This window comes from Bos javanicus, chromosome 21 (genome assembly GCF_032452875.1).
Source record: "Bos javanicus breed banteng chromosome 21, ARS-OSU_banteng_1.0, whole genome shotgun sequence".
NCBI classification, from domain to species: Eukaryota; Metazoa; Chordata; class Mammalia; order Artiodactyla; family Bovidae; genus Bos; species Bos javanicus.
In genome coordinates this window covers 19,275,047-19,286,266 of record NC_083888.1, presented here as the reverse complement: position 1 = coordinate 19,286,266, position 11,220 = coordinate 19,275,047, and the positions used below count along the sequence as shown (strand labels likewise).

Here is an 11,220-nt window from a genome sequence, read left to right as displayed (position 1 = left end):
CTGCTTTGGCTACAACCTAGTGTGCCATTCAGAGGCCATTTTTCATCCCCTAATTTGTACTAGGGCTAGGTCTTTTTGAGATTTTCAGGGTCAAATTTTTCCAGTTCCTGATAATATAGTCAAGGGGTGAGTCTGAGAGAGGCTCTTGGGACCTACCAGAATCAGCTCTTAGCCTGCATGCCATAGAATGGGAGTTCTGAGAGTCACTGGCTGACAGAAAGGCATCCTTTTTGTCCCAGTGATCTCTCCATGCAGGTAATGGCACAAAACGGCCGACTGTCCCAACAGTCAGGTCTGATGGTGAGAGGTGACTCCTGGGAATTGTGCAGCTGAGGCACCGTGTGTTAGCTCTAGGAAACCTAGAAGACCTCCTAGAACTAAGACCAAAAGAGATGTTCTATTCATCATTTGTAATTGGAATGCAGAAGTAGGAAGCCAATAGATATCTGGAGTAACAGGCAAGTTTGGCTTTGGAGAACAAAATGAAGCAGGGCAGAGGCTAACTGAATTCGGCCAAGACAATGCACTGGTTACAGCAAATATCCTTTGTCAACAACCCAATAGATGACTTTACACATGAACATCACCAAATCGTCAATACTGAAATCAAATGGATTATATTCTTTGTAGCTGAAGATGAAGAGGCTGTATACAATCAACAAAAACAAGACCTGGAGCTGACTGTGGCTCAGATCATCAACTTCTCATAGCAAAATTCAGGCTTAAACTAAAGACAACAGGGAAACCACTAGGCCAGCCAGGTATGACTTAAATCAAATCCCCTATGAATATGCAGTGGAGGTAATGAACAGATTCAAGGGATTAGACCTACTCAACAGTGTGCCTGAAGAACCATGGGTGGAGGTTCATCATATTGTATAGGAAGCAGCAAACAAACCATTCCAAAGAAAAGAAAAGCAAGAAGGCAAAGTGGTTATCTGAGAAGGCTTTACAAATAGCTGAAGAAAGAAGAAAAGTAAAAAGCAAGGGAAAAAGGGAAAGGTATATCCAACTAAATACAGAGTCCCAAAGAACAGCTAGGAGAGACAAGAAGGCCTTCTTCAATGAACAATGAATAAAACTAGAAGAAAACAACAACAAGGGGAAGATTAGAGATCTCTTCAGGAAAATTGGAAATATCAAGAGAATATTTTGCCCAAGTTAAGTCATTCACTCATGTACGACTCTCTGTGACCCTATGGACTGCAGCATGCCAGGCTTCCCTGTCTATCACCGTCTGCCAGAGCTTTCTCAAACTCATGTCCATCACATCAGTGATGCCATCCAACCATTGCATCCTCTGTTGTCCCCTTCTCCTCCCACTTTCAGTCTTGCCCAGCATCAGGTTCTTTTCCAATGAGTCAGTTTTTCACATCAGGTGGCCAAAGTATTAAATTTTCAGCTTCAGCATCAGTCCCTCCAATGAAAATTCAGAACTGACTTCCTTTAGGATGGACTTGTTAGACCTCCTTGCAGTCCAAGGGACTCTCAAGAGTCTTCTTCAACACCATGGTTCAAAAGCATCACTTCTTTGGTGCTCAGCTTTCTTTATAGATCAACTCTCACATCCATACATGACTACTGGAAAAACCATAGCTTTGACTAGATGGATATTTGTTGGCAAAGTAATGTCTCTGCTTTTTAATATCCTGTCTAAGTTTGTCATAGCTTTTCTTCCAAGGCTTTTCTTTCTTCACCCAAAGATGAGCACAATAATGGATAGAAATGCTACAGAGCCTAGTAGACACTGAAGAGATCAAGAAGAGATGGAAAGAATATATGGAAGAACTGTACAAAAAGATCTTAACGAACTGGATTACTATGATGATGTGGTCAGTCACCCAGAGCCAGACATTCTGGAGAGTGAAGTCAAGTAGGGCTTCGGAAGCACTGCTGTTAATACAGCTAGTGGATGTGGTGGAATTCCAATAGAGCTATTCAAAACCCTAAAGGATGATGTCATCAAGGTGTTGCATTCAATATGTCAGCAAGTCTGGAAGACCCAGCAGTGGCCACAGGACTGGAAAAGGTCAATCCTCCTCTCAATTTCCAAGAAGGGTAGTACAAAAGAATGTGCTAACCATTGGACAGTTGCACTCATCTCCCATGCTAGTAAGGTCATGCTTAAAATCTTGCATGCTAGGCTTCAACACTATGCAAACCAAGAACTTCCAGATGTCCAAGCTGGGTTTAGAAAAGGAAGAGGAACCAGAGATCAAATTGCTAACATTCACTGGATCATAGAGAAAGCAAAGGAATTTCAGAAAAACATCTACTTCTGTTTCATTAACCATGCTAAAGCCTTTGACTGCATGGATCATAACAAACTGTGGAAAGCTCTTAAAGAGGTGGGAATAGCAGACCATTTTACCTGTCTTCTGAGAAACCTGTATGCAGGTCAAGAAGCAACAGTTAGAACCCTGTGTGGAACAATGATTGGTTTAAGATTGAGAAAGCAGTATGACAGGGCTGTCTGCTGTCACCCTGTTTGTTTAGCCTATATGCTGAGCGCATCATGAGAAATGCTGGGCTGCATGAGTTACAAGCTGGAATCAAGATAGGCAGGAGAAACATCAACAACCTCAGATATGAGGATGATGGCATTCTCATGGCAGAAAGCGAAGAGGAACTAAAGAGCCTCTTGATGAGGGTGAAGGAGGAGAGTGCAAGAGACGACTTAAGACTAAATATTAAAAAAACTAAGATCATGGCATTTGGCCTCATTCCTTCATGGCAAATAGAAGGGGAAAATGTGGAAGTAGTAACAGATTTCCTCTTCTTGGGCTCTAAAATCACTGCGGATGATGACTGCAGCCATGAAATCAGAAGACAGCTGCTTTCTGGCAGGAAAGTGAAAGTGAAAGTGAAGTCACTCAGTCGTGTCTGACTCTTTGCAACCCCATGGACTGTAGCCTATCAGGCTCCTCTGTCCATGGGATTTTCCAGGCAAGAGTGCTGGAGTGGATTGCCATTTCCTTCTCCAGGGGATCTTCCTGACTCAGGAATCGAACCCGGGTCTCCCGCATTGCAGGCAGACGCTTTACTGTCTGAGCCAGATTCAGAGATATGGCAGGAAAGCTATGACAAACCTAGACAGTGTGTTGAAAAGAAGAGACATTACTCTCCCAACAAAGGTCTGTATAGTCAAGGCTATGGTCTTCCCAGTGGTCATGTGTGGTGGTGATAGCTGGGTTATAAAGAAATCAGAATGCAAAAAAAAAAAAAAAAAATCAGAATGCCAAAGAATTGATGCCTTCAAACCATGGTGCTAGAGAAGACTCCTGAAAGCTCCATGGACAGCAAGGAGATCAAACCAGTCAATGTTAAGGGAGATCAACCCTAAATACTTATTGGAAGGACTGATGCTGAAGCTGAAGCTCCAGTATTTTGATCATCTGATGCTAACAGCTGACTCATTGGAAAAGTCCCTGAGGCAGGGAAAGATTGAGGGTAGAAGGAGAAGACAGCATCAGAGGATGAGATGGCTGAATGGCATCACCAATGCAATGGACATGAACTGGGGCAAACTTCAGGAGATGGTGAGGGACAGGAGACCTGACATGCTGCAGTCCATGGAGTTGCAAAGAGTCAGACATGACTGGGTGACTGAACAACAACAAGGAACCATGTGACATGGACAGGGAAAGACAGAGATCCCTGGGAGCAACTGGGTGACTCACCATTTGGTGATTCCCTGAAACATGGAAGGCACTCTTAGGATAGCTCGGAGGCAACACTTAGGTACTTGTAAATCAATCCAGACTGAAAGGGAAAGAAGTGAAAGAGACAGGGAAGATAGGTGGGGAAATCTGCCTCACAATCCTATAGGGGAGGCAGTGGCCAGGGGTGGTGGACTGTGGTTTGTTTGAACCAATATGTGCCTGATATGGTACACCGAAGTTGTCTTGCTCGGGGTGGATGCCCTTGTGGCCTTGTCCATTCCATGACCCACCCACCACCCACCCCCACCACAATCCGTTATCCTTTCACAGAAGCCTTCCAGTGACAAGTGCCCTAGTGGCTTTTAAGTGCCTGACCTGTGCCTGCACAATATTGATTGGCCTAGTCCTCAGTTGGAAAGTAGTAAATAAGAGAGACCCTCACTCCTTTGGGTTTCAGCTACTGGGACAGATTGAGCAGTGGGGCCTTTGGAACACATCAGAGGGTAACTCTGGCCAGAGTTCCTCAGCTGCTTCCACAGTCACTTGCCTGTTCATAGAGGGTCCCTACGAGAAAGGAGAGGCAAGACTTGGGGAAGAGACCCCAAGTCCTTGTACAGGCCACCAAAATGTTGTGGTCCATGCATGGGTTGGAAAAGAATTTCCAGACATGAAGCAGATTGAACAGAGAATAAAGTTGATTAGAGTAGGAGACACTGTTAGAACAGTGGACTGGTTCAAGGGAGAGCTAAACCTTTTCACAGGCTAGCTACCAATTTTTATAGCTTCAAGACACAGAAAATTCCTACTGGAATGGTGACATTTGGTGATTGGTTAAGAAGCTATAGGGTCGGTATTTTACCTAATGTGGGATCAGGCAACTGGCTGGTTTGGATCCAGAGGCATGGCTTGGACCAAGCACTATGTACTTGGTCAGTTCCAGAGATTTTTATCCTGTGACTTTGGTACAGAGCTCCACACCTGTGACCTTGGTATAGGGCTCCACAGTAATTATCAATATGTATGGTCCTATTACCATTTTTCTTAATTGTTTTGGATTTATTTTTTGTAGATCTTTCCCTTCTCTTGTGTTTCCTGCTTAGAGATGTTCCTTTAGCATTTATTGTAAAGCTAGTTTGGTGGTGCTGAATTCGCTGAACTTTTGTCTCTAAAGCTTGTGATTTCTCTGTAAAATCTGAATGAGAGTCTTTCTGCATAGAGTATTCTTGGTTGTAGTTTCTTCCCTTTCATCATTTTGAATATATCATGCCATACCTTTCTTTCTCTCTCTTTTTTGCCTTTCATATTTTCTTTGTATTTCTCTTCAATAGTTGCTTGACTCAACATCTTTCTGTCTGCTCTATACAATGAAAATACAAACTAAATGAGAATAGAAAAAATAAATAAAGCACTAAATTGTACGAATTACAAGTCTGTTCCAAAATATATTTACATTAAATAAAATACGCATTTCAGTAAGAGATCTACAGTGAATGACTCTGCATCCTGGGAACCTAGGCAGGGCTGGCATTCGTGGGAGAAGCTAAGAGACTTCACACCAATCACAGTTTGTAGGAGGTTTCTGATGGCCAATCTGCAAGCTACACTGAGCGCGTCATGAGCATCACCTGTGCAGGGACTGACTGGGGGGAGGAGAAGCAACTTTTACCTCGATGCTGAGTTCATTCTCATCAACAGCCTATTCAGTAAAGTTTCAAAAAAGTAAACATGTTAAGGTAAGAAGACAACTGTTTAGAACCCCAGACACATTTTCTGGCTGTATTTATGCAGAACTCTCCAGCTACAATGGGTGGTCGTGAAGACATTCTTCCTCATGACAACATGGTCACAGGACTCGGATGACCCAGCAAGACTGAGGGGAGCCGAGGACTGGGATACAAGTCCAGTTTTGGTTTGGGACACTCTTCTCATGCACAGTCCATGGCCCTGCAGTCCTCTCCTCCTACCATCTGGCATGGCACTTAATGTAGTCTTCAGCTTTATTCCGGAAGTCCTCCTTGTCCCACAAATGATGTTCTACAGCTTTGATATTCAGTGGATCATCAAAATTCAACAGATCAATAAACAAAATTTTAATCCCCAAACAACATCCTTCAGTATCCTCTTAGGGGCCCGGCAGGTGCCATCAACTGGATGTTCTCTCAGTAAACTGAGACATATCTCTCCTGTCTCTGTATGTTGGGGTGCCAGATCCAGGTCAAGCATTTCACTTTGGGAGGCACCATGTTGTATGCATTGGAGACCTCAGTTTCAAACTGAAATTTTCCATCCTAGTAGTAACTCTTCTCTGGGGTGACAGTTAGCTGAAAACAATGAAGCTTGTTTGGATCAGGAAAATGCACTTTATACATACAAGGTAAATTAACTTCAAGTTCTGCAACCTCTTTAACAAGCAGCCTGTCTCTCACAAACACTAGCCGAGTGGAGTCAGTGGCTGTGGCTGACTCTTCAGCTTGCTTGCCAGCATCAACATCACTACTACCTTTATCCTGGGCACCCCGAGACAGGCAAGGCAAGCCCGGTGCCCAACACCAGCTGGCCAGCTGGCCACAGACAGCAAGCCATGGCCCCTCACAGCCACACCAGCTCTGGCCATGTCATTCCCTTCTTTCTTGTAGAGTTTCTGTTGAGGAATCAGCTGATAACCTTATGGCAATTCCCTTGTATTTTATTTGTCATTTTCCCCTTGTTGCTTTTAATATTTTATCTTTGTCTTTAATTTTCATGTTTGATTACTATGTGTCTTGGTGTGTTCTCCTTGGGTTTATCCTGCCTAGAACACTCTGCTTCCTGGACTTGGCTGACTATTTCCTTTCCCATGTTAGGAAAGTTTCCAGCTATTATCTCTTCAAATATTTCCTCAAGTCCTTTCTCTCTTTCCTCTCCTCTGGGACCCCTATAATGTGAATGTTGGTGCATTTAATGTTATGCCAGAGGCCTGGAAAATCCCATGGATGGAGGAGCCTGGTGGGCTGCAGTCCATGGGGTCGCTAAGGGTCAGACACAACTGAGCGACTTCATTTTCACTTTTCACTTTCATGCATTGGAGAAGGAAATGGCAACCCACTCCAGTGTTCTTGCCTGGAGAATCCCAGGGACGGGGGAGCCTGGTGGGCTGCCGTCTATGGGGTCGCACAGAGTCAGACACGACTGAAGCGACTTAGCAGCAGCAGCAGCAGAGGTCTCTTAGGCTGGCTTTATTTTTTTCATTCTTTTTTCTATATTCTGTTTCATAGCAGTGATTTCCACCATTCTGTCTTCTAGGTCACTTAACTGTTCCTCTGCTTCACTTATTCTGCTGTTGATACCTTCTAGTGTAATGTTCGGAGAAGGCAATGGAACCCCACTCCAGTACTCTTGCCTGGAAAATCCCATGGATGGAGGAGCCTGGTAGGCTGCAGTCCATGGGGTCACTAAGAGTTGGACGTGACTGAAGCGACTTAGCAGGAGCAGCAGCAGTGTAATGTTCTGGAGAAGGCAATGGCACCCCACTCCAGTACTCTTGCCTGGAAAATGCCCTGGGCAGAGGAGCCTGGTAGGCTGCAGTCCATGGGGTCGCTAAGAGTCAGACATGACTGAACGACTTCACTTTCACTTTTCCCTTTCATGCACTGGAGAAGGAAATGGCAACCCACTCCAGTGTTCTTGCCTGGAGAATCCCAGGGATGGGGGAGCCTGGTGGGCTGCCATCTATGGGGTCGCACAGAGTCGGACACGACTGAAGTGACTTAGCAGCGGCGGCAGCAGCAGCAGTGTAATGTTCGTCTCTGTTTGTTTGTTCTTTAGTTCTTCTAGGTCTTTGGCAAACATTTCTTGCATCTTCTCCATTGGTTTTCTGAGATCCTGGATCCTCTTCACTATCATTATTCTGAATTCTTTTTCTGGAAGGTTGCCTATCTCTACTTCATTTAGTTGTTTTTCTGGGGTTTTGTCTTGTCCTTTCATCTAGGACATAACCCTCTGCTTTTTCATTCTGATTAACTTTCTGTGATGTGGTTTTCATCCTAGCTGCTGTGGAATTAGTGTTCTTCTTGCTTCCTCTGTCTGCCCTCTGGTGGATGAGGCTAAGAGGATTGAGTAAGCTTCCTGATGGGAGGGACTGGTGGAGGGAAAAGCTGGGTCTTCTTCTGGTGGGCAGGGCCATGCTTAGCAAAACTTTGATCCACATATTTGTTGATGGGTGGGGTAGTGCTCTCCCTGTTAGTTGTTTGGTCTGAGGCAATCCAGCCCTTGGGTCTGTCAGCTCTATGGTAGGGCTAATGGTGACCTCCAAGAGGGCTTATGCCAAGGGGTCCCTCAAGGACTCCTGCTCCCATGCCCCTGTCCCCATGGCAAGCCATTGCCAAACCACCCTCCACGGGAGACCCTCCAACACTAAGAGGAGGTCTGGTTCAGTCTCTTGTGGTGTCACTGCTCCTTTCGCCTGGGTCATGGTGCATGCAAGATTTCGTTTGTGACCTCCAAAACCTCCTTTGTTTCCTTTAGTCCTTGGAAGTCCTATAATCAAATCCTGCTGGCCTTCAAAATCAAATTCCTTGGGGATTCATAGTCCCTTTTTCAGATCGCCAGCCTGGGAACCCTGACATGGGACTCAGAACCTTCATAACAGTGGGAGAACTTCTTCAGTATTATTGTTCTCCAGTTTGTGGTCGCCCACCCAGCAGGTATGGGGTGTGATTTTATCACGATTGTGCCCCTTCTACCATATCACTGCAGCTTCTTCCTTGTCTTTGGGTTTGGGATATCCTTTTTTGGTGGGTTCTAACATCCTCCTGTTGATGGTTGTTCAACAGTTAGTTGCAATTTTCATGCTGTCACAGGAGGAGATGAGCACACATCCTTCTACTCCGTCATCTTGAATCACCCAGCCTGTATCTTACTACTTTTTGTATCATATATCCTAGAGATATTTACTTATCATCGTTGGAAAAGATTCCCTCTTGCACTATGCCATGGTTTATTAACTTGTATCCTAAAGATGAACACCTGGGTTATTTCCAATATTTCCTGTCTTATTTTCAAGTGAGATCTAGAGTGGGAGTTTCATTCATGCCAGGCTGCTCTAATCAGGACAAGGAAAATGGGAAGAAGTGGTCAGTACACAAGAGATAAGAAAACCAAGGAAAACCAGAAAAGAGCAAAAAAACAGAAAATTCAGAGAAGATGAGAGAAACAAAAAAAAGAGGCAAAACAGGATGAGGGCAACCACACAAAACAGGAAGGAGACAGAACAGAAGGAGAAAAGGAAACAAAAAAGAGAGTGAGATGAATGGGGAAGGATGTGAGTAGGGAGAGAGAAGAGACAAGAAGACATCAGAGCTTGGTAAATATGCATCTGGTAATCAGAGAGGCTCAGGAGTCCCCAGGCTAATCTTCAGTCCCTACAGAAACCTGGTGGGCCCAGTACACCAGGTCAGCCACGCATATCAGCAGGTTGAGGGCTGTCAGAATGGCCACAGCCATTCCTCATTCCAGGTGCAAATGTAATAGATGAGCCCATCGATACAGTCCATATAATTGGATTGCTGGGGCTGCCCGCCAAACTTCTCATTGAACTGGTAGAGCAGCCAGAGGACCAGAGTGCTGACATAGAGGAGGACAGAGAGAGGGTCAGCAAAAACTGGAAAATGGGGACAGTCACAGGCAGCCTGTATTCCCATCCAACCAGGTTCCCCAGGATGGTCAGGGCTGCTGGGAAGAAGCAGATGGAGTACACAGCGACACACCACTCCAGGGCCGGCTGGTGCAGGTACAGGGAGGTGTGGCTAAAGAACGTAAAGATGAGACAGGCCACGAAGGTCTCCAGCACTTTCAGCAGGCCTGGCATGGTGTGCACATAGCAGGGGATCTCACTGAGCTCATAATACTGCCATGAGCAGGCCACTTCCATGGCATAAAATACAGAAGCAACACAGGAGAATGCAGTGGCCACGATGGCTCGGTCCTGGTAAGGGCCATAAGGCAGGAAATGGACATGAGTGGTGGCACAGATGATGAAGGCCAAGAGGCAGAGGAGGGCAACATAGCAGGTGTAGATGATGGTAAGCTGTACCAGAAGAAAGGAAAGGGGGACTGGAGCTTACACAGCTCTACAGTGGAGATGATGAGGATCATGGCAAAACAGAAGCGCCAGATGGACATGGACCAGTTACCTACGGCCCCCCTCAGGATGCCCATGTCGACCACGAGGGAGAAGACCATGCAGGTGCAGAAGAGCTTCGGCAGGCGGAGGAGGCAGCACATGACGTCCAAGGCACCTTGTCTCGAGATGTCACCCTGAAGAACATGGTGTTGTGATGGTCAAGCAGGTCACAGTCACCAACACGGCAGTGGTCTTCCCTGAGGACCCATCAGAGAAAGATCCGGCTCTGGAGGTGAATTAAATCAGATTCCTGGAAAAGGCTCAGAGTCCTGTGATGGCTGAGGCCCAGGATCTGTGGAGTTAGAACCAGTGGCTCAGATACCTGGGATACCAGAACAACCGCTCCAGAATTACATTCCCCACCCATCACCCTTGACATTGTCAGGAGACCTGTGTTATCCCAAACCTTCTACTGGGTTAGGTCTGACCTCAAACCATTAACGTTTTGGACCTCTTGTGCTGCGTGCCATTATCTATGGGGGCCCAAGGTAAAATGGTCCTTATATACAATCTGAAAATTTCAAGTCTCTCCAAATTGAAAAAGATTAAAAAAAAATTATTTGGTAAGCAAATTTGATCAAAATGTACATGAGACAATTTATGGTCATTATTTACATCATTTACTGTTAATGTTCCAAACTGCAGTTGCTGAAACACTAATGTGTTTCATTAGAAGGTGCTTTCAGACTCTGGGGTGATGCTATGTTCTATAGAGAACTATCTGGTCATCTGTCTGAAGCTGAAAAATTATGAGCTCTAGAGCATACCTGAGCCCAAAGATAAAGATAAAGGACTGTGGATTCTACTGCTACTCCCATGTATTGATGAGAGTTAGCCGAGAGACTCAGGTACCTTTCCCAAGGTCAAAGGTTAGGAGTGAGAACCCAGATAAAAACACCAAAGCCATGGTTTGAGCACTTTGCTCTACACCCCACATGTCATCAGGGCCATGGGTGGGAGCCCAGGACCAAAGCTCGGGGCTTTGAGACCCGACACACCTTCAGGGCCATGGCCTCCTTCCACAGCAACTTGGAGACACACATGCCCTGGACCTATCCTCCCTACAGCCATCACTTGAAGGAGCTGCCATCTGAGGGGACACAGCCTCACCTGGAGGAGGGAAGCTTCAGAAGTGAACAGGGAGGAGCCATGGGGTGAGAGCAAGACCATGGGGACAAGATGATGTGGAAAGTAGGGACTGTTCTGAATCCCCTCTCTCAATTTTGCCATCACATGTGACTCTTGCCCACTGGGGAGGGGAGACTTCAACCCAGCATGACTCCAAGGTGGGGCATCATGGAGGAAACACAGAATAAATTAACATAATGTTTGGCTCTGAAGCTCCAAAGCTGCCATCCAGATGGGAGTCTGGAAAGATTTAGGAGTAGTCCTACCTGT

General features: G+C 45.6%; 1 pseudogene; it reads right to left on the bottom strand.

Moving 5' to 3' along the window:
- Nucleotides 1-3,358: 3,358 nt before the first annotated feature.
- LOC133234722 (uncharacterized) lies at nt 3,359-10,832 on the bottom strand (annotated as a pseudogene).
- Nucleotides 10,833-11,220: the final 388 nt, after the last annotated feature.